Source organism: Nicotiana tomentosiformis, chromosome 6 (genome assembly GCF_000390325.3).
Source record: "Nicotiana tomentosiformis chromosome 6, ASM39032v3, whole genome shotgun sequence".
NCBI classification, from domain to species: domain Eukaryota; kingdom Viridiplantae; phylum Streptophyta; class Magnoliopsida; order Solanales; family Solanaceae; genus Nicotiana; species Nicotiana tomentosiformis.
The window spans coordinates 10817521-10841752 of NC_090817.1; the positions used below are offsets into that span (position 1 = coordinate 10817521).

The 24232-nt window shown below is 38.0% G+C and overlaps 1 long non-coding RNA gene across 9 annotated transcripts; it reads left to right on the forward strand.

Annotated features, from left to right (window-relative positions):
• Positions 1 to 656: 656 nt before the first annotated feature.
• On the forward strand, positions 657 to 17530 carry LOC104093171 (uncharacterized). 9 transcript variants are annotated; one of them, XR_011408348.1, is made up of 6 exons: positions 657 to 963; positions 1850 to 2383; positions 2471 to 3170; positions 15538 to 15666; positions 16406 to 16477; positions 17339 to 17530. It is a non-coding gene; the product is annotated as an uncharacterized lncRNA (long non-coding RNA). The 9 variants fall into 9 exon arrangements; XR_011408341.1 differs by having other exon boundaries at positions 1850 to 3170; positions 15538 to 15686; XR_011408345.1 differs by having other exon boundaries at positions 1850 to 3170; positions 15538 to 15686; positions 17344 to 17530.
• The last annotated feature ends 6702 nt before the right edge of the window (positions 17531 to 24232 follow it).

Sequence of the window (24232 nt, forward strand, 5' to 3'; positions counted from 1 at the left end):
AGTTTTAAAAAAACAAAAGCAGAGGTGAATCATAGACAGCAACTTAAACAATCTTGTTGTAGGGTGGGAGAATAAGCTAAGCTAAGCCAAGCCTGGGATCTTCTGATGCATAGTACGTAAATAGGGTGGGAGAATAAGCTAAGCTAAGCCAAGCCTGGGATCTTCTAATGCATAGTACGTAAAGGTTCTGATTATTTAGGAATAAGGCGTTAGAACTTAGAGATGGAGTACTAGAAGAAGTGGAAGGGTTTTTGATATTTAATATATATATATATATATATATATATATATATATATATATATATGCTAAGCAAATAGGTGGAAGAAGTGGAAGAGTTTTTGATATTTAATATATATATATATATATATATATATATATATATATATATATATATATATTCTTAACGGGTTAACGGATTATCCGTTAAGAAAATTGAATAATCCGCCACCAAACCGATAAGCCGTTAATAAAAAAAATTCAATCTGTTCCCAGTCCGTTAAGCCATTAAGCCGATACCAATAAGCCATTAAGCTTCGGTTTCGATTCGGTTTTCGGTTTCGGTTCGGTTTTGAACACCCCTAGCCATAATGGTCGACCAAGGGTATTTTAGTAATTTCATAACTGATATAAGTTTAAATTTTATTGCTTTGGTAACACAGGTGTATATTATTCATCTAGAATTCTCTACGGCTCAGTCCTCCAACGAGCTCTCTTTCAAGTTTCACTATTACTTTGTTCAATCATCTACAAATCTGCCATTGCTAGTGAGTTCTAGCAGTAATCTTATACCATTACTCCATAAGTATTGACCTTTCTCTCTAACCTTTCCTTATCCTTCGTATCCTCTTTTAGGGATTTACCGTTGTCTTTGATTTGCTTGGTCCTATCTTCTTCTAATTTTTGCTTTGGCACAACAGTATCTCAGCGGTTAGTCATAGTTGAAGCCAGAGGTGATAGACGAGGCATCAGCCAATTTTTCTTTGTTTACTTGTAAGTTTAATTTTGTCAATTCTTTCCACTACTTATGCTTAGACTCATGCGAAGGGAATTGTTCAAGTATTTTGGACTGTTGTTTCTTATTAAGGAAATGATATAGAAGCTCAAAATTCGACTCAATCTGCTAGAATTGATGAGGGATTGTGCTTTTGACATAGGTGGTTTAACGAATTAAGAAGCAATCACATTTCGAATACAACTTTGTGTTTCGCAATTTGAGATAAAGTTGTGTGCTACTGCTTGCTTAGTATATGTGTCGATCAAAGCAAACGCTCTTATAGTCATGTTCTTTCCCTCACCAAGTTTCGTGTTTTTTCGTTGTTTCTCTTTTGATTTTTCTTCCAAACCTCCTCTTGAATGAGGTTTGAAGTATGATCAGAAATGGCAGCTTCTTGCTTTTACTTCCTTTTATTTTATTATTTCAAATGCGAAAATATTTTCAGGAGTTGCATAATGTGCTTAATTAGTTTTCCATGTGTAATCAATGCAAAGTATGAGATTTTTAAGATCACAAAGGTGATAAATTTGTGATTAGCTCTTGAATCTATATAGTTTAACCGAAAAAATAGAGGAGAAAGCATTCCCATCAACTTGCACCTTTGATGTACTAACACAAATTAGCTATTACAGGCAAAAAGCAGCATGAAGAGACTGTGTAGAAGGTTATGAGCTTACAAGCACGCACGACATGATTGTGTTGTTTAAAACTTCATTGAAGAACCAAATAATAAAAGCTTAAAAAGCATCAATTTTTTGACAGATATAGAAGAAAATTTGATAAAACATCATGAGTATAGAACTCTATTTGGTTTCATGATTTTAATATTTTGTTTCCTATTTCTATGGTTTCAGGTTTTTAATGTTCAGTTTCAAGTACCCATATGTTACTTTGCTTTCAAATCTCATACCCATATCGGAGGTACGAAATCAAAAGAATTTTTTACTAAAGAGATACTTGCAGAGGATGAAAGGAAAGCTGCAAAATCACTAAAAAGGTAGCAGATCATAAAAGGTAAGTTGCTAAGATTTTATTCCACATTTTCTGGCTGTTTTAAGAGTGTGTTTTCACTTTCAATGTATCACCATCTACTCATCTAAAAGTTGTTTATGCATTATATTTCTCCTTTGTGGGTCAATTTGGGAGTAAAAAGCTTGAAAAATGAAAAATTGGAAGATCTGGGTGATTCAAGAAATGCAAATAATCATAGTGTAACCGTTAGAACCCGAAACTACCAGAGTGACCAACACACAACTAGAAATTAAAAAGGTAACTGACACTAAAAGTATACTAAAGTTAAATGTATTGTATGCTTCAAGAGACTTCGTTTTACAAAAGGTAATATGTGCTGCAACGTATTTCTTACAGGGTAAAACTGAAGAGGAAGAGTAAGAGACTTCTTCCAAGTGCTTGTTCCTATTCACTTTCTAACACATACAAACTCAATCTTTTAATTACATTGCATATATTAACAGAAGGATGTGCATAACGGGGTCACTTGGAAAAGTTGTAGCCTTATTTGCGGAAGTGCTTGAATGGTATCTCTCGATGTTGTTGCGAACTCAGTAATTTTAAATGCATTTTCTGAATCTGGTGTATTGATTGTGAGAGTTGTTTCTATTAAATACTTATCAAAATCTAACCATACAAGGAAACGTTAGGACTATTCAACCCCTTTTCTTCCCTTCTTTTGCATCTTTATGGCCTACATCTGAATGGAATTCCACCTGATACATGATATATTAAGGATATGTAGTTTCATTTTTTGCCTAAACATCTATTTTGACGTTGTAGCTTGACAAGCTAAATAAAATAAGAGAACTTATTAATATGTGTATTTATAAGTTAAATTAGTTTGGAATAGTCTGATGGATTAGAAAAGCCATGCTTGGTCGACCAAGGATAGAATTGTCATTACTCTGTCATTTTATTTTTTATACGATGCCACACTTTCATCTTCTTTCTTAACTCTCTCACTTTCCCTTCATCTTCTCGATTTGGGGTTTTACCACAATTTTTGCTTAAATCTTCTTACACTTCTTTTCAATTCATCCTCCTCTCTCTTTCAATCTTCTGTTCATTACTTTTTTCAATGGATTTCTTCCTATTTTGTCAACTTCTTGCTTGAAGTATCTATATTTATGGGTCTTCTACTTTGGGTGTTACAAGGTTCAGGTTAGTGTGTGAGCTATTTTCTATTTCAATCTTTCTTTTATTTTGTTTCATTTTTTGTCTGCTATTATCCTTTGTTAGTGTTTGTTATTTATTTTGGATTTTCTTTTGTGCATTTTGTTTCTTCTTTGTATCTCATGTTTAATTTTTGTCTTCATATGCAAATTCTATCAATATAATACTTCTGCTTTCATTTGTGGTCTAAGCAACTGGGTTAAGTTTTTAGTTAAATTTGATTTAAGTTTCTTTTCATTTGGTTTTATTGCTTTTTTATTTTTGCCTCTTCTTGGTAGAAGAACACTACTAATGGAACTGTTTAATATGGGACATGTGGGTGCTACTACCTGAAACTTGAGTTAGTTTTAATTGGGTTTTGTTACATTTTTAGGTAAAACTTTTTGTGCAACAAGTGTTTGATGAATTTATTGAAAGAAATTACTTTACATTAAACTTCTAGATTCTCCCTTATTGAGGCTTAAGCTTTGATAGATCATGGCTACACATTTTGTGAGTTCAAAAGCAATATACTTTGTTTGACAGAGAACTTTCTATCCTTATGGTCTCTCCATCGAGGAGTTAATCACTTGCAATTTACATCTGTCACGATCCGAAATTCCCACCTTCGAAACCGTGATGGCGCCTAACATTTCACTTGCTAGGCAAGCCAACGTTAGAATATAATTAGCTATTTTAACAAAATTTTAAATTAATTAATAACAAGGAAATAAATGCGGAAGTAAAGTTTGGAGTAAAGTGAATAATCCATAATAATCGCGATAACTCAATACCATCCCGGAATTGGAGTCATAAGTGCACGAGCTTCTAGAATAATACAGACAAAGGTCTGAATAAAATTCAAGCTGTTTGAAATATAATACACATCAGAGATAATATAGAAGGGGACTTCAGAACTACGAACGATGTGCAGTTATACCTCAAGTCTACACTGGTAGCTGTATCCGAGCAAATCTACAGTACGTCGCTGGGACCAACTCCGAAATCTGCACAAGAAGTGCAGAGTATAGTATCAGTACAACCGACCACATGTACTGGTAAGTACCGAGCCTAATCTTGACGAAGTAGTGACAAGGCTAAGGCAAGTCGCTTACATTAACCTGTACACAATAATAATAATAATAATAATAATAATAATAATAATAATAATAATAATAATAATAATAATCCCTTTATCAGTCATAATCCCTCAATTTATTTCCATTGCGGCGTGCAACCCGCTCCAACAATATAAACTTAGAATAAAATCCGTTGCGGCGTGCAACCCGATCCAACAATATAACCTTTCAATTAAATTTTGTTGCGGCGTGCAACCCGCTCCCAGAATATAAACTTTAAATAAATCTGTTGCGGCGTGCAACCCGATCCCCCAATATATTCATTTTCATTTCCGTTGCGGCGTACAACCCGATCCCCCAATATATTTTAACAACTCTTAAATGTAAATAATAAAAATACTTCAATAAATGCCACGTTCAATGAGAAACTATTAAGCACCAAGTCATACAATATTTATAATTTATTTATGAAATAAATAATGACAAGTAGCAATTAATTGTGGAAATCAAGGAGAAAATAGACATTTTAATATTTAGTATGCTAAATGTCAAGTAGCAATTACGACACATAAATCAAATAAACATGCAACAATTATTGCAGGAATTCCAGAATTAATATTTGACAAGGAATATGAGAGAAATAATTATTATAACAATTAATTCGCGTCTTAAAACAATTTAAGATGTTTAAATAATTAAGCAAACAATTAATTTGACAAAGTATAGGCACTCGTCACCTTGCCTATAGATCGTTACACATGAAATTCACGTAGCAAATAATTCAAGGGTTTTATTCCCTCAAGTCAAGGTTAATCACGACACTTACCTCGCTTTGCAACCAAATTCAAGAATCCAATAAACCTTTGCCTCGCGAATTCGTGTCTAAATTCCTCAAATCTAGTCATAAACAATTCAATATACTCAATATAAATTGTAGGAATTAATTCCATATTAATTTATTAATTTTTCGGATTAAAAAATCAAATTCATCTAAAAAATCAACAGTGGGACCCACATCTTGAATTTCGGAAAAGCTCATGAAATCCGAACACCCGTTCCGATACGAGTTCAACCATACAAAAATTATCGAATTCCGACACCAGATTGACCTTCAAATCTTAATTTCACATTTTTGAAAGATTTTATAAAAATCTGATTTTTATTCCATAAATTCACGGATTCATGATGTAAATGAGTATGGAATCATGAAATATAATCAATATAGGATAAGGAACACTTACCCCAATGTTTCCCCATAAAAATCGCCCAAATATCGCCCCTCCCCAAGCTCCAATTTGTCAAAAATGAAAAATGGGACGAAGTCCCCTGCTTTATAACTTACAGTTCTGCCCAGGCTACCCTCGGCCCTCGATCCTCGGCCTTCGATCCTGGCCTCGATCCTCGGCCTTCGATCCTGGGCCTCGATCCTCAGCCTTCGATTCTGGGCCTCGATCCTAGGCCTTCGATCCCGAGCCTTCGATCCTCGGCCTTCGATTCTGGGCCTTCGATCCTGGGCCTCGATCTTCGGCCTTTGACCCTCGGCCTCGATCTTCGGCCTTCGATTTCTGCCCCCAAATTTCCAGCATAAAATATTGCAGCAGCTGTTTAAGTTCAATTTTTGATCTGTTAGCCATCCGAAACTCACCCGTGGCCCTCGGGACCTCAACCAAATACACCAACAAGTCCTAAAACATCATACGAACTTATTTGAAACCTCAAATCACATCAAACAATGCTAAAATCACAAATCACACCCCCAATTCAAGCCTAATGAAACTTAAGAATTTCCAACTTCTACATTCGATGTCGAAACCTATCAAATCAAGTCCGATTAACCTCAAATTTTGCACACAAGTCATAAATGACATAATGGAGCTATGAAAATTTTCAGAACTAGACTGTGACCAGATATCAATAAAAGTCAATTTGTGGTCAAACTTTGAAATCTTTAAGCCTTTAGGCTTCTAGTTTTCGCCAACTGGCGATAATTCAAGCTAGAGACCTCCAAATTAAATTTCGGGCATACGCCCAAGTCCCAAATCACGATACAGACCTACTGGAACTGTCAAAACACTGATCCGAGTCCATTTGCTCAAAATGTTGACCAAAGTTAACTCAGTTGAGTTTTAAGGTTCTATTTCAGATTTTAATCAATATTTCATATGAAAACTTTCCGAAAAATTATACAGACTGCGCACGCAAGTCGATGAATGATAAATAGTGCTTTTCAAGGTTTTAGAACACAGAATTAATTATTAAATTTAAAGATGACCTTTTGGGTCATCACATTCTCCACCTCTAAAATAAATATTCGTCCTCGAACGGAATTAGAAAAGTACCTGAGCTTGTAAAAAGGTGTGGATATTTACTCTGCATATCCGACTCGGATTCCCAGGTAGATGCCTCTACCGATTGACCTCTCAATTGCACCCGAACTGAAGGATAACTCTTAGACCTCAACTGTCGGACATGCCGGGTTAGAATAGCTATCAGCTCCTCTTCGTAAGTCAAATCCTTGTCCAATTGGACTGAGCTGAAATCTAACACATGGGACGGATCACCATAATATTTCCGGAGCATAGACACATGGAACACTGGATGAACCGCTGATAAACTAGGTGGTATTGCAACCCTGTAGGCTACTTCGCCCACCCTTTCAAGAATTTCGAAGGGTCCTATATACTTAGGGCTAAACTTGCCCTTCTTCCCGAACCCCATTACACCTTTCATAGGTGAAACCCAAAGCAATACTCTTTCTCCAACCATGAATGCAATATCTCAAACTTTACGGTCGGCATAACTCTTTTGCCTAGACTGAGTTGTACGAAGTAGATCCTGAATAACCTTGACCTTATCCAAGGCATCCTGTACCAAATCGGTACCCAACAACCGAGTCTCTCCCGGTTCAAACCATTCAATTGGCGATCGGCATCGCCTTCCGTATAATGCTTCATATGAAGCCATCTGAATGCTTGACCAGTAGCTATTATTATAAGCAAACACCGCAAGTGGCAAGAACTGATCCCAAGAACCTCCAAAGTCTATAACACAAGCGCAAATCATATCTTCCAATATTTGAATGGTGCGCTCTGACTGTCAGTCTGTCTGTGGATGAAATATTGTGTTCAACTCAACCCGCGTACCTAACTCACATTGTACAACCCTCCAGAAGTGTGAGGTAAATTGCGTACCTCGATCCGAAATAATAGACACGGGCACACCGTGAAGGCGGACAATCTCACGAATGTAAATTTCAGCTAACCGCTCTGAAGAGTAGGTAACTGCCACTGGAATGAAATGTGCTGACTCAGTCAACCTGTCCACAATGACCCAAACTGCGTCAAATTTTCTCAAAGTCCGTGGGAGTCCAACAACAAAATCCATACTGATACGCTCCCACTTCCACTCAGGAATTTCTAACTTCTAAAGCAAACCACCAGGTCTCTGATGCTCGTGCTTAACTTGCTGATAATTCAGATACCGAGCTACATATGTAACTATATCCTTCTTCATTCTCCTCCACCAATAGTGTTGCCGCAAATCTTGATACATTTTGGTGGTACCTGGATGAATAGAATACCTGGAACTGTAGGCTTCTTTCAGAATTAATTCACGAAGCCCATCCACATTAGGCACACAAATGCGACCTTGCATTCATAGAACTTCATCTTACCCTACAACAACTTATTTGGCATCACCGTGTCGCACCGTGTCCTTAAGGATAAGTAAATGAGGATCATCATACTGCCGCTCTCTAATGCGCTCATATAAAGAAGACTGAGCGACTGTGCAAGCTAGAACCCGACTAGGTTCCGAAACATCTAACGTCACGAACTGATTAGCCAAAGTCTGGACATCTACAACTAACGGTCTCTCACCAACCGGAATATAAGCAAGGTTGCCCATACCCACAACCTTTCTACTCAAGGCATTGACCACCACATTAGCCTTTCCGGGGTGATACAAAATGGTGATATCATTGTCTTTCAACAACTCCAACCATATTCTCTACCTCAAATTAAGATCTTTTTGTTTGAATAATTACTGAAGGCTACGATGATCAGTGAATACCTCACACGGGGACATCGTAAAGGTAATGCCTCCAAATCTTCAGCGCATGAGCAATGGTTGCCAATTCTAAGTCATGAACGGGATAATTCTTCTCGTGAACTTTCAATTGTTGCGACGCGTATGCAATCACCCTGCCATCTTGCATTAATACTGCATCAAGACCAATGTGAAATGCATCACAATATACCGTATAAGATCCTGAACCTGTGGGTAATACCAATACTGGCATCGTAGTTAAAGCAGTCTTGAGCTTCTGAAAGCTCAACTCACACTCGTCTGACCATCTGAATGGGACACCTTTCTAAGTCAGTCTGGTCAATGGGCTTGCTATAGATGAAAATCCCCCCACGAACCGACGTAACCTGCCAAACCCAGAAAACTCTGAATCTCTATAACTGAAGTAGGTCTATGCCAATTCTGAATAGCCTTAATCTTATTAGGATCCACCTTTATACCTTCTACCGATACAACATGCCCCAAAAAGGCAACTGAGTCTAACCAAAATTCACATTTTGAAAATTTGGCGTATAATTGATTATTTTTCAAAGTCTGAAGCACACTCCGAAGATGCTGCCCGTGCTCCTCTCGACTGCTGGAGTAAATCAAGATATCATCAATGAACACAACCACAAAGAAATCCAAATAAGGCTTGAACACACAATTCATCAAATCCATAAATGTTGTTGGGGCATTTGTCAACCCGAATGATATCACTAGGAATTCGTAATGCCCATACCGAGTCCGAAAAGCTATCTTAGGGATATCAGATGCCCTAATCTTCAACTGATGGTAACCAGACCTCAAGTCGATCTTTGAAAACACCTTGACACCCTGAAGTTGATCGAATAAGTCATCAATTCTTGGCAGTGGATACTTGTTCTTGATAGTAGCCTTGTTCAACTGCCAATAATCTATACACATTCGCATTGAACCATCCTTCTTCTTTACAAATAACACTGGTGCACCCCATGGCGAGATACTAGGTCTAATGAATCCCTGATCAAGCAAGTCTTGTAACTGCTCCTTCAATTCTTTCAACTCCGGCGGGGCCATACGGTATGGTGGGATAGAAATGGGCTGAGTGCCTGGAGCTAAATCAATACAGAAGTCAATATCTCTGTCGGGTGGCATTCCCGACAAATCTGCAGGAAATACTTCTGGAAATTCACGAACAAGTGGTACTGAGTCCACAGAAGGAACACCCGCACTAGGATCGCGAATATAATCCAAATAGGCTAGACACCCTTTCTCGACCATATGACGAGCCTTCATATAAGAAATAACCCTGCTGGTAGAATAACCATGAGTTCCTTTCCACTCTAACTGAGGTAAACCCGGCATGGCTAGGGTCACCGTCTTGGCATGACAATCCAATATAGCATGATAAGGTAACAACCAATCCATACCCAAGATAACATCAAAATATACCATATCAAGAAGTAGAAAATCCACACTAGTCTAAAGACTATGAATAGTAATCACACACGAACGATAGACAGGTCTACTACAATAGAGTCTCCCATCAGTGTAGATACACACACAGAAGCACTCAGAGAACCACGAGGCAGAACCAAATACGAAGAAAAATAGGAGGACATATAGGAATAAGTAGATCCTGGATCAAATAGAACTGAAGCATCTCTATGGCAAACTGGAATAATACATGTGATCACGACATCAGATAACTCGGCCTCAGGCCTAGCTAGAAAAGCATAAAATCGGGGTTGGGCCCCACCACCCTGAACTGCGTCTCTAGGATGGCCTCTAACTGGCTGGCCTCCACCTCTAGCGGCCTGACCTCCACCTCTAGCTGCCTGACCCCTACCTCTAGCTGGCTGAGCAGGCGGTAAAGCAACTGGTGTCGGTATGATGTCACAAGAATCCTGCCGAGATCTGTTACTTGAGAACATAGGGCAATACCTCCTAATGTGACCAATGTTCCCATACTAATAACACCCATCCTGATGCAGTGGCTGCTGAAGCTGACCTGAACGAGCCGGATAATCGCTGTAGTAACTCTGGAGTGGTGGTGCATTGATAGGAGCTTAATATGCACTAAATACTGGCTGCTCAGAGTAAGGCATAATAGGACCGTGACTCCCTGAAGCATCGAGAGATGCCTGAAGTGCTGAATGAAATGGTCTGGGAGGATGACCCCTACCAAAATTACCCCTGCCTCCAGATGAGGCACCACTGAAACCACCGAACTAACGAGGCCTCTTATCAGACCTCTTCCCTCTCTTCTGTGCAAGAACCATCTCGATCCTCCTCGCGACATTAGCAACCGCCTGAAAGGAAATCTCACTTCCGGCCTCTTTGGCCATATGAAGCCTGATAGGGTGAGTGAGTCCCTCAATAAGCCTCCTCACTGTCTCTCCCTCAGTAGGTAGTAAGAGGAGAGCATGACATGCTAAATTTTCAAAACGGGACTCATACTGAGTAACAGTCATACTGCCCTGTTGTAGACGCTCAAATTGTATGTAATAATCCTCTCTCAATGTGATAGGGAAGAATTTCTCTAGAAATAGTCATGAAAACTGCTCCCATGTCAATGCATGCGATTCAACTGGTAATCTCTCCATCACCTCTCGGTGGAATCCGTCATATGAAATACGACAAAATCGACCCCATTGGTCTCGACTATACCCATGTTCCGAAGTACCTCATGGCAACAGTCAAGATAATCCTATGGGTCCTCAGAAGGTATACCACTTAAGTGAATTGGAAAGAGCTTAGTAAACTTATCCGGTCTCAATAAGGCCTCAGAAGATATGGCGGGCTTATCACCGGCCTGTGCCGCAACAACTAGCCGAACTACCCCAACTGGCGGGACTGTTGGAGCCTGATTCTAGGGAGCCATCTGCTCCAGAGCGGAAGTAGTGGGAGTTTGTGCTCCTCCCCCAGCCTGTGAGACGGCTGGTGCCACTGGAAATGTACCATTTTGGGACTCGCCTTCCATAAGACTCACCAAAAGGACTAGAGCGTCCCGAAGCACTGGAGTAGCTATGAATCCTTACAGGACCTGAACTAGTCCAACTGGTACATTTTGAATTGGAACCTCCTCCTGAAGATCCACCTGAGGTTCTACAACAGGTGCTGCTACTCGAGTTCTAGACTGAGCTCTAGCTCAGCCTCAACCTCTAGCATGACCTCTACCCCTGGTCATAGTTGCCACCGGGTCCTCTGGTCCCTGTCCGTCGGTAGATGTATTACGTGTCCTCTCCATCTGCGAGAGAATAAGAATAGAATGGTTCAATCCACCTGAGGTTCTACAAAAGGTGCTGCTACTCGAGCTCTAGACTGAGCTCTATCATGACCTCTACCCCTGGCCATAGTTGCCACCGGGGCCTCTGGTCCCTGTCCGTCGGTAGATGTATTACGTGTCCTCTCCATCTGCGAGAGAATAAGAATAGAATGGTTCAATCATCGATAGTAGAATAAAATCGCATGACAGGATAAGAAAGATGTGATATTGTTCCTAAACTTCAGCCTCTGAAAGATAGGTGCAGACGTCTCCGTACTGATCCTTCAGACTCTACTAAGTTTGCTCGTGACTCGTGAGACCTATATAACCTAGTGCTCTGATACCAACTGTCACGACCCGAAATTTACACCTTCGGGACCGTGATGGCGCCTAACAGTTTTACTTGCTATGAAAGCCAACGTTAGAATGTAATTAGTCATTTTAACAAAATTTTAAATTAATTAATAACAAGGAAACAAATGCGGAAGTAAAGTCTGAAGTAAAGTGAATAATCCATAATAATCGCGATATCTCAATACCATCCCAGAACTGGAGTCACAAGTGCACGAGCTTCTAGAATAATACAAATAAAAGTCTGAATAAAATTCAAGTTATTTGAAATATAATACACAAAAGAGATAATATAGAAGGGGACTTCAAAACTGCGAACGTTGTGCAGTTATACTTCAAGTCTCCACTGGTACCTATATCCGAGCAAATCTACAGTACGCCGCTGGGACCAACTCCAAAATCTGCACAAAAAGTGCAGAGTGTAGTATCAGTACAACCGACCCCATGTACTGGTAAGTGCCAAGCCTAACCTCGATGAAGTAGTGACGAGGCTAAGGCAGGTCGCTAACATTAACCTGTACACAATAATAATAATAATAATAATAATAATAGAATAATAGTAAGACCGGTAAATAATATCAATAATTGAAATCACTTCAGCAGTCATAATCCCTCAATTTATTTCCATTGCGGCGTGCAACCCTCTCTAATAATATAAACTTAGAATAAAATCTGTTGCGGAGTGCAACCCGATCCAACAATATAACCTTTCAATTAAATTCCGTTGTGGCGTGCAACCCGCTCCAAAAATATAAACTTTAAATAAATCTGTTGCGGCGTGCAACCCGATCCCGCAATATATTCATTTTCATTTCCGTTGCGGCGTGCAACCCGATCCCCCAATATATTTTAACAACTATTAAATGTAAATTAAAAAAATACTTTAATAAATGCCACGTTCAATGAGAAACTACTAAGCATCAAGTCATACAATAATTATAATTTATTTATGAAATAAATAATGACAAGTAGCAATTAATTATGGAAATCAGGGAGAAAATAAACAGTTTAATATTTAGTATGCTAAATGTCAAGTAGCAATTAAGACACATAAAACAAATAAACATGCAACAATTATTGCAGGAATTCAAGTATTAATATTTGACAAGGAATATGAGAGAAACAATTATTATAACAATTAATTCGCGTCTTAAAATAATTTAAGATGTTTAAATAATTAAGCAAACAATTAATTTGATAAAGTATAGGCACTCGTCACCTTGCCTATATATCGTTACACATGAAATTAACGTAGCAAATAGTTCAAGGGTTCTATTCTCTCAAATCAAGGTTAACTACGGCACTTACCTCGCTTTGCAACCAAATTCAAGAATCCAATAAACCTTTGCCTCGCGAATTCGTGTCCGAAATCCTCAAATCTAGTCATAAACAATTCAATATACTCAATATAAATCGTAGGAATTAATTCCATATGAATTTACTAATTTTTCGGATTAAAAATTCGAAATTCATCTAAAAAATCAATAGTGGGACCCACGTATCGAATCTCGAAAAAACTCACGAAATCCGAACACCCGTTCCGATACGAGTTCAACCATACAAAAATTATCGAATTCCGACACCGAATTGACCTTCAAATCTTAATTTTATATTTTTGGAAGATTTTATAAAAATCTGATTTTTCTTTCATAAATTCACGGATTCATGACGTAAATGAGTATGGAATCATGAAATATAATCAATATAGGATAAGGAACACTTACCCCAATATTTTTCCGTAAAAATCGCCCAAAAATCTACTCTCCCCAAGCTCCAATTTGTCAAAAATGAAAAATGGGACGAAGTCCCCGCTTTATAACTTACAGTTCTTCCCATGCTGCCCTCGGCCCTCGATTCTGGGCCTCGATCCTCGGCCTTCAATCCTGGGCCTCGGTCTTCGGCCTTCGACCCACGGCATCGGTCTTTGGCATTCGATTTCTGCCTTTCCAGCATAAAATATTGCAGCAGCTGTTGAAGTTCAATTTTTGATATGTTAACCATCCGAAACTCACCTGTGGCCCTCGGGACCTCAACCAAATACACCAACAAGTCCTAAAATATCATACAAACTTATTTTGAAACCTCAAATCACATCAAACAACTCTAAAATCACACCCCTAATTCAAGCCTAATGAAACTTAAGATTTTCCAACTTCTATATTCGATGTCGAAACCTATCAAATCTAGTCCGATTGACCTCAAATTTTGCACACAAGTCATAAATGATATAACAGAGCTATGAAAATTTTCAGAACTGGATTCTGACCCTGATATCAATAAAAGTCAATTTGCGGTCAAATTTTGAAATCTTTAAGCCTTTAGGCTTCTACTTTTCGCCAACTGGCGATAATTCAAGCTAGAGACGTCCAAATTAAATTTCGGGCATACGCCCAAGTCCCAAATCATGATACGGACCTACTGAAACTATCAAAATACTGATTCGAGTCCGTTTGCTCAAAATATTGACCAAAGTCAACTCAATTGAGTTTTAAGGCTCTATTTCACATTATGATCAATTTTTCATATGAAAACTTTCCGGAAAATTATACGTACTGCGCACACAAGTCGAGGAATGATAAATAATGCTTTTCAAGGTCTTAGAACACATAATTAATTATTAAATTTAAAGATGACCTTTTGGGTCATCACAATATCACGTCTTCTTTCATAGAACAATCTAGAAGAACTTTATATCTCTGACACAAAATTCAGTCATATCTCAAAAAATTGAATATACCCTATAGTCTATCTTTCATTCCTTTTTGTTATAATGGTGGTGATAACACTGTTTGCTATAAATTTTATGCAGAAAAATAAAATTGCAGTTACAAACAACTATAAAGAAAAAAAGATTTTATTGATAAACATTGCAGGTTGCAACTCTTTTTATCCCTTGATTCTTCCCTCCGATTTGTTATCCGTAATTCGAGGGCCTTAGCGGCGTATTTCTCGAACGTAGGATGATATGCATCTCCTTGATGTATTTGATGATCAAGAAAAATATAGCAACACTCAATTTGGATCTTGAATGTTGCTAGAACTTTGAGCAAGACATATTTGACATGTCTTTGATCTCTAATGAATTTTTATGGAATTTCGAGAGCGTATATGTAATCTCTTTATGCACTATGGGATTACTGAGATCATCTTTGAAGGACATATGTAGCCATATTTATAGGCATGCATTAGAGTTTGGGTGGAGTAGCTACCAAGTAACCCTAATAGACTCCTAATATTTCAAGAGTCGTCTTGAATTTATGATTTATCTTGATCTGTTAAAATTCCAGTGTCTACAAACACCTTCTCATTTCTCCTATCTTCTCTATTTATTTAGATGAATCGAAAAACATAATGCATTTTTCTCGTGTTGTGGGAAGACTTTACATTGATTAATAATTATATGAAGATCACTCTACCGCATTGCTTTGTCCTCATTTGATATTTTATCAAATTTAATAACTACAGAAGCAGAACAAGAATTAGAAAATATGTTAACTTTGTGTTAAACTTAAAACACATATCTTCTCTAACCATCATAATTCATCTAACTCATTTTATAAATGAGTTTAATGACAATCGTTTAATATCATTTCTCCTTTATCTATCTTCTTTTCAATTTCTGACTTTGCAGAGAATGTTCAAGCTTTGTTCCCACTTTGAATTTACCTTATTAAAACAGGTTTGTACTCAAAGATAGAAAAATATTTACTTGCCATGGTCATGGAAGACTCGACGCACCTCCTCCACCACTTTCAGAAAGGTTATAAATTATCTATCTTGGTACCCTTTCTTCGATCCCTCAATGTGTTGTTCTCCACGTATCATGTTTATCTTTATGATAGTAAGGTCTAATCTCTGCACGTAATTTGTTGGGTGTGCTTGCTTTTGTGCGTTAATTACTTAATTTAAAGTTAAACTTTTTCTAAATAAAGAAGTATGACATTCTTTTTGGGACAGACTAAAAATTAATATAACACATAAATTGGGACAGAGAAATTATGTTTTATTAGTGAATTACAAAACAATTACTCTATACCCCACTGCACTATTTCCATGAGATACTTTTGTTCTGTGAGTTTATGCACTAAGATTGAGTGCAAACAGAGAAAGGATGGTTTACCATGAATAATGTGGAGTTATTTGGTAACTGTTATATGGTATAACTTTGCTATTTTCTTTGTTCATAAATCATTGCAAATTGGATATGTGTCACATGTTGATGCCAAGGACAAACCAAAAATTTGAGAAAGAAAAATATATTACCTGGACTGAGTCCGTTTCAAACATGTGGTGCTTTTGCGGACAGAATAACACAGAAGAATTATTGATGTTACTTGGTTTATCAAGCATTCAGATTCCATGTTGATTAACTTCTAATCGGAAGGGTCAAGATTAAGCATTATTTTGAGTATATCTTGCAGGACATTTTTTATTTGATTACATCTTCTGCGGTATTTTTGTGAAATCTAAATTATTTTTATTTGTTGATTTTGTTATAGACTAATTATTCATCAAAGAGAAGTTTAAGGAAGTCATCCTTTTAAAGAAATCTGAGGACTCTGATGACTGAGGTATGTATTGGGTCATGAGCAACAACAACTTGATGAGTAAATAAAATAATTTTATTGCCAAGCACCTACTCGAAAATAATGCTGAGATGATATAAAGAAATGCCATGTCAGTCCATATTTTATTCTTTTAGTGGTGATAGAAATTGTATCAATGAACCTACGTCACAACTGTATATTTTAATGAACTTTTTCGACATTTGCTAATCGTGTGATTGGGCTTACTTCTTTCTTTTGTTTGAGGGTAAGTAAATATAGACAAACATGTCTGGAGATCGCTTGCATTAAATTTTCAGCATATTTATGTAGTTGTTAGCATTAGCTTATTAAAAAAAAAATAAGAATTAACATTTCTTCGATTTTTTTATAATTGTTAACCGATTTAATCTTAAGGATTTAAGGACCCCATACACTTATGAGAATGCATTAGTTTTATGAATGTAAGGGTGTATATAGGTCGGGTTAGTTCGAATTTTCTAATTACCAAATCAAACCAATTGTATCGGGTTATTAAATCTAAATACCAAACCAAACCAATAAAAATCAGTTTTTTTAATCTCGGGTTTTCTCGGATTTTTTTGGTTTTCGGGTTTTTTTGAGTTTTTTTCATAAAGTTTTCATAGCACAAAACGTAAAAGTAGATTGTAGTAATGACGTCTTTGCTTTTAAAGACATTGCTAGCGTGACTCATACACTAGGATATAGTACTCCAGAGTAATTGATTTGCATAGATACTTGGCTTGTATCTATGTTCTCTCTTTCTAGCTTATTTTTGTATGATGATATATTTCAAATTCTTGGTGTGGGACTTGTAGTAGTAAATATTTTCTATTAAGAATATTTAATATCTTATTCTTTTATCAGAATAGGAGCAAGCTCTTATGATGGAGATCAAGAAGCATATAAAGTAGCGGATAGCAACATAATACGTTTGGTTAATCATGTGGTATATAATGATAGGTAGGAAATGAACAATTAGTCATATCCTTGGATTTGGTTTTGTAAATGATTTTAAAAGAAAAGCACAACAAAATGAAATATTTGTTCGGTTCTACACACGCCGGCCCCTGGGGAGGTAAATATGCTTTTCTATGTCTCACTATTTACTGAAAACGGAACTGTCTTTTTGTTTGTGATGTGGTTATTTTAAATAACTTATTGTTATTTATAGTTGCAATCACATATAAATATACGTTAATACACAGTTAAAATTATATCAGAATTCAAATTATTAGACTCTCAGCCAAAATTATAGACTCAAATTATTGGACTCCTGTATAATTGTTGGGCAAATTGTATGTACAGGTACTCGAGTTAAACTAGTTTATAGTTCAATATGGCTTGCTCACATTCTATTCATAAAACTAAAATGTCCTAATTGAGTTCATTTTAAATTGGTCGAAAGGTATCGATCGAATTTTGAATAGCCTATTGTTCAACTTATGTTTACACTCGTATACATACAGTTCTTGTATTGTAAGTTTAAATGCAAATACTTAACTTATAAATTACTCCATAAGTTATATCCTTTTAATTATTTCCAACTATTATGCAATAAACATATTTACTCCTACGTTAACCTAATACAATTTCTGTAAATCCCATCTATGAAGCTATCAGTTTTATTATAACACTTATTCTTAGTGTTGGCTGCTAAAACTTGAAGTATATATTAACAATTCTAATAACATTTAACAGTTGCCTATAGTAACATGACCAATTTTGGAGGGTCGTTTTGCGGTCCAATATGCGACCACATAATGCTTTCGCGGGCCGCACATGTGAATCAATTCTAGAGAAATAAGCACCCGACAATTTCTTGTTTTGTTTTGTTTTTATATTTTCGTGCAATATACGATCCAATTGATTTTTAAAGTAAATGACTTAAATTGTCTACTCGTAGTGAACATAATTAACAAAACTACAAGCCAAGAGATTATTCAAACTCTCGGGTAGTTCAGATGCTCCTACAATAATCTTTTATATTTTATCTTTCGAACATAGTTCCTAGGACGTATGTCGAAACAGTTTCATTTGCAAACACTGGAGTAACTACTAAAATATTGTTTCAGGCTCCTTCCTTGGCTAGCAGTCCACAATTATATTTCGTTTCATCATATTTTCATCCAATTAAATCAATTCATTAGAGTTGTATTTTGCCATTTCAGTTGCGAGATGGCTGATAAAATATAGTAGGAAAATTAGTTTCATCATGTATGGTTTCTTAGCCCACTTGCAAGATGCAACTGCTCACAAATAATGGGCTGGTCCATGAGAATGTTCAATGAAAGTTTAACTCAAAGGATCTTTACACAAATAGCCTGTCGGATTAACTATTTACTTTTCTTAACCAGTATACATACATTATACACTTATTATATATATATATATATATATATATATATATATATATATATATATATATATATATATTAAACAAAAAGTAAGCTATTTTTAGTTTAAGCGGTTGGGTGGACAATTGTTTTGGTTGAAGATTGAACCTAAATAGCCGACTACTCAACCGTTAAAATTAAAAATACCTATATCACTTTTGTGTCGTACAATATTTGAAGGCTAACAAATATGTTTTGTATTCTACTTCGACAGGTTAACCCTATTACTCTCATATATGTATTGATGAATGAATGTCCATAATTACACACAAACACATTATACAATACTATCACTTTCTCATACGTACTGCCAGTCAGATTACACATAAAACACATTGAATATATCACTTACTTTAATTGGCTTTGGAACTTTAATTTCAAAACCAAATCAAACTAAAGCAACACAAAACTTAACGATTTGATATTTTAATGTAGTTCTAACTTCTAATCAGCATGTTCAGTGGCGGAGCCACATGTTCAACCAACACCCCTTCGTTTGAATATTAGACTGTGTAGCTAGGGTAAACATAATATCTTTTTTTATGTATATATATACTATATATTAATATTCAATGACTTTTCGTAAATTTACCTTTATATTTTGACCTCCTTCAGTGAACGGATCATGTTGATGTGAACAAGAATAAAGGAATTTGTTGTATCATAGTCAGGAGGTAGGATTATATATGTGTATACGGGTAGAACCGGTCTTACAGTACATCCCGGTCTCCGACATGATAAGCCAAGCTCGATATATGCTAACATGGGAGCTTAGATCGAGGTAGAGATCTCATCAATTTGGAGTCCGTACCATAATGTCCGCCCTCAAGGATGTCGGGATCGTGATTCAGGATCGGTCCCTAGCCTCGATTAACTTCGAAGAACATTGTCGGGTAGTCAAGCTCGGCCAACAGAAGGCCGTGATATCCGTGACCGACCGAATATCACGGCGGAGATCTCGACACATATCGATAAGAGATTGGCACTCAGTTAATTAGAGAATTTTTACCTTTTATAGAGTTGTACCTAATGTAGGACTCTGCTACTATATAAAGGGGCTCTGATTACTTGTAAAACGTATTGTGACACGCATTCCAAAGCAATACATTATTACTCTCTTTAAGCTTTTATTCTACTGTGTCTTGATATCGATCGAAGTACATTCGGCTCGAGGGTGGCTAACCTTCCAAGGCTGAAATTATCCAATTTGTGTGGTTTGCATTTACTTTATCATTATTTATTTCAACAGTAATCTAATTTATCGTTTTGTGTCAAGTTAATCAATGTATCGGAATTCCGGTCCCAGACCCAATTGACGCTAATTTACATGTGGCTATCAACACAAAACTGCTTACCGATCCCGAGAATAGCGTCTGTGGTGGAACCCGATTGGCAGCTCAAAATACACAAAATATTGGAGGAGACGGGACCAGTCTACATGTGATCTTCGAAATGTTTCAGGTTCAACAGGTAGCAATAGCTCAATTACAGAACCAAAGCCGCGCACTGAGTAACATTGAACCCGATCCGTCTCGGGAAGTCACCCGTAGGGATGAACCGGTCACAGAGAGGTCGAATGAAAATGAATCAGGGACTAACCCCGGGATCATAAAGATGCTCGATGCACTGACCAAACGGGTAGAATCGGGGGAAAAAAAATCGAAGCTAATGACAAAAAGATGGAAACCTAAAATTCCAAGGTCGACCAAATCCCAGGAGCACCGCTGTTATTGAAAGGCATAGATTCCAAGAGGTTCTTGCAAAAACCTTTTCCTCCGAGCGCGGCTCCAAATCCAATCCCTAAGAAGTTCCACATGCCCGAGATTCTTAAGTATAACGGAATGACCGACCCAAATGAACATGTAACCTCCTACACATGTGCCATTAAAGGGAACGACTTGGAGGATGATGAGATCGAGTCTATCTTGTTGAAGAATTTTGGAGAGACCCTGTCAAAGGGAGCCATGATATGGTACCATAAACTACCTCCTAATTCTATTGACCCGTTTGTTATGCTTGCAAATTCCTTCGTAAAAGCACATGCTAGAGCTATCAAGGTTGAGACCAGGAAGTCAGACCTCTTCAAAGTAAAATAAAGGGATAATGAAATGCTCAGGGAGTTTGTGTCCCAATTTCAAATAGAGAGAATGGACTTACCCCCGGTTGCGGATGATTGGCCATTCAAGATTTCACCCAGGGACTTAATGTTCGAAGCTCGGTGGCTTCACAGTAGTTGAAACTAAACCTGATAGAATATTCGACCGTTACTTGGGCCGATGTGTATAAACGGTATCAATCAAAAATCAGAGTCGAAGATGATAAACTTAGGGCCCTTCAGGGTCCGTTTATCCCGTTAGAGCCATCGATAGAGCCAAGAGAGACATTGATCATGAACCGAGATCAAGTAGGGATCGTTATCAGCCGTTCAATGGGGATCGAAAAGGTAACGGATCAGGGAGAAATCATATAAGAAGTGAAAGGAGAAGTGATTGAGGTCAAACTAATCGGGGACTCATGGGCAAGACCGACTTCTACAGGCCTATCGGGCCTAAGAAAACACCGAGGTTATCCAAATACAACTTTAACGTCGATGCTGTCGTCATTGTATCATCTATCGGACACATCAAGGACACTAAATGGCCTCGAACTCTACAATCCGATCCAACCCAAAGGGATTCTAACCATATGTGTAAATATCACGGCACGCACGGCCACAAATGGAGAATTGCCGACAGTTGAGAGAGAAAATAGCCTGACTATTCAATAAGGGGCATCTTCGAGAATTCCTGAGCGACCGAGCCAAGAATTATTTTAGAAATATGGATTCTAATAGATAGACCGAACAAGAAGAACCTCAACACGTCATCAATATGATCATCGGTGGGGTCGATGTCCCTTAGGGTCCAATGTTAAAGCGCACCAAAGTATCCACCATGAGGGAAATATGGACTCGAGATTACATACCGGAAGGAACCTTGTCTTTCAACGACGGGGACGCGGGAGGTTTTGTGCAGCCCCACAATGATGCACTGGTAATACATGTACTCATAAATAAATCTCGAGTTAAACGTGTGTTAATTGACCTAGATATCTCGGCCAACATCATCCGATTGAGGGTCGTGAAACAGCTCGGTCTACAAGATCAAATCATGCTTGCAGTCCGGGTTCTAAACGGATTCAACATGGCATGTGAAACCACTAAAAGGGAGATAACATTACTGGTGAATACTGTCGGGACCATCCAGGAAACTAAGTTTTATGTGGTCGAATAAGACATGAGGTACAACGTTTTGTTCGGGAGACCATGGATCCACAACATGAGGGCAGTGACCTCGACTCTGCATCAAGTGTTAAAATTCCCAACACCAGGTGGGATTTAAACAATCTACATAGAAGAGTCAATTGCAAAGGAGATGTTTGCGGTCAAAGAGGCGATTTCGATATTCACACTTGTAATGATGAAGGGTCCGAGTTCGATCATAAAGCAAGAAACTAAATAGCAATTACCAACACCGGCCCTGACCCAACCGGAGAAACACGAGACTGATGAAGACGATGATTACAGGGTTCCTAGGTCTTTTATAGCCCCCGATGATTTTGGCGCCACTAAATCGACGGTCGAGGAGCTGGAATAGGTCATATTGATCGACCATCTACTCGACCGGAAAGTATACCTGGGCACGGAGTTAAGTCCCGAGCTCATGAAAAAACTCATTCAGTTTCTTATAGCTAACATATATTGTTCACTTGGTCCCACCTTGATATTACAGGGATCCCGCCGGAAATAACCACTCACAAGTTAAGCCTGGACCTGAAGTTCCATCTGGTCAAGCAGAAGAGGAGACCCCAGTCTGAGGTCAACCATGCTTTCATCAAGGACGAGGTATCTAAACTCCTTAAAATAGGGTCCATTCGGGAGGTTAAATATCGTATTGGTTAGCGAACGTAGTGGTAGTTCCTAAAAAAGGGGAATAAATTAAGAATGTGTGTAGACTATAAGGATTTGAATAAGGCATGTCCCGAGGACTCGTTCCCTTTGCCTAATATCAATCGCATGATCGATGCCACGGCCGACCACGATAGTGCTATAATATGATGCCATTCGGATTAAAAAACGCCAGTGCCAATTACCAACGCCTAGTAAACCAGATGTTCGAGGAACAAATAGAAAAATCAATGGAGGTTTACATTTACGATATTTTAGTTAAGTCCCTGCGACCAGAGGACCATTTAAAACATTTGCAGGAAACCTTGAGCATATTGAAGAAATATAATATGAAGCTGAACCCGGAGAAATGTACGTTTGGAGTTGGGTCAGGTAAATTCCTCGAATTCATGGTATCCAACCGGGGAATCGAGATCAACCCCGACAAGATCAAATCCATCAAAGATATCACGATTGTGGACATACCCAATAAGAGCCACCGAGTCGTGCAAAGATTAACCGGGTATATAGCCGCCCTGTGGCGATTCATCTCGAGGTCCTCCAATAAGAGCCACCGATTCTTCTCACTATTGAAGAAGAAGAATAACTTCTCATGGACCCCGGAGTGCCAACGGGCCTTGGAGGAACTCAAGCGGTATCTATCAAGCCCACCGTTGCTTCACATTCCATAGACAGACAAATAACTATACATGTACTTGGCAGTATTGGACATAGAGGTAAGTGGAGTCCTGGTCCGGGAAGAGCAAGGTACGCAATTTCCAATTTACTATGTTAACAGGACTCTAGGTGAGGCCTAACCTAGGTACCCTCACCTAGAAAAATTAGCGCTCGCTTTGCTAAGCGCCTCTAGGAAGCTGAAACCATATTTTCAATGTCATCCTATATGTGTTGTGACTACTTACCTATTGCAAAATATAATGCATAAACCCGAGCTCTCGGGACAATTGGCCAAATGGGCAGTGGAGATCAGCAGGTACGATATTGAATATCTACCCCGGACCGCCATTAAATCTCAAATATTGGAGGATTTCGTGGCCAACTTTACGCCGTCCCTAATACCCGAGGTCAAAAGAGATTTGTTGGTGAACTCGGGGGCATCTTCACGGACCTGGACCCTCTTTATGGACGACGCCTCGAACGCAAAAGGGTCCAGACTTGGTATCGTATTGAAGCCACCAACATACAATGTAGTTAGACAATCTATTAGGACTGTGAAATTGACTAACAACGAGGGCGAATATGAGGCCATGATTGTAGGTCTCGAACTAGCCAAAAGCTTGGGGGCAGAGGTGATCGAAGCCAAGTGTGACTCCCTCCTCGTGGTGAACCAAGTTAATGGGATGTTCAAGGTTAAAGAAGAATGAATGCAAATGTACATGGAAAGGTTGCAGGTAATATTACATCGGTTCAAAGAATGGA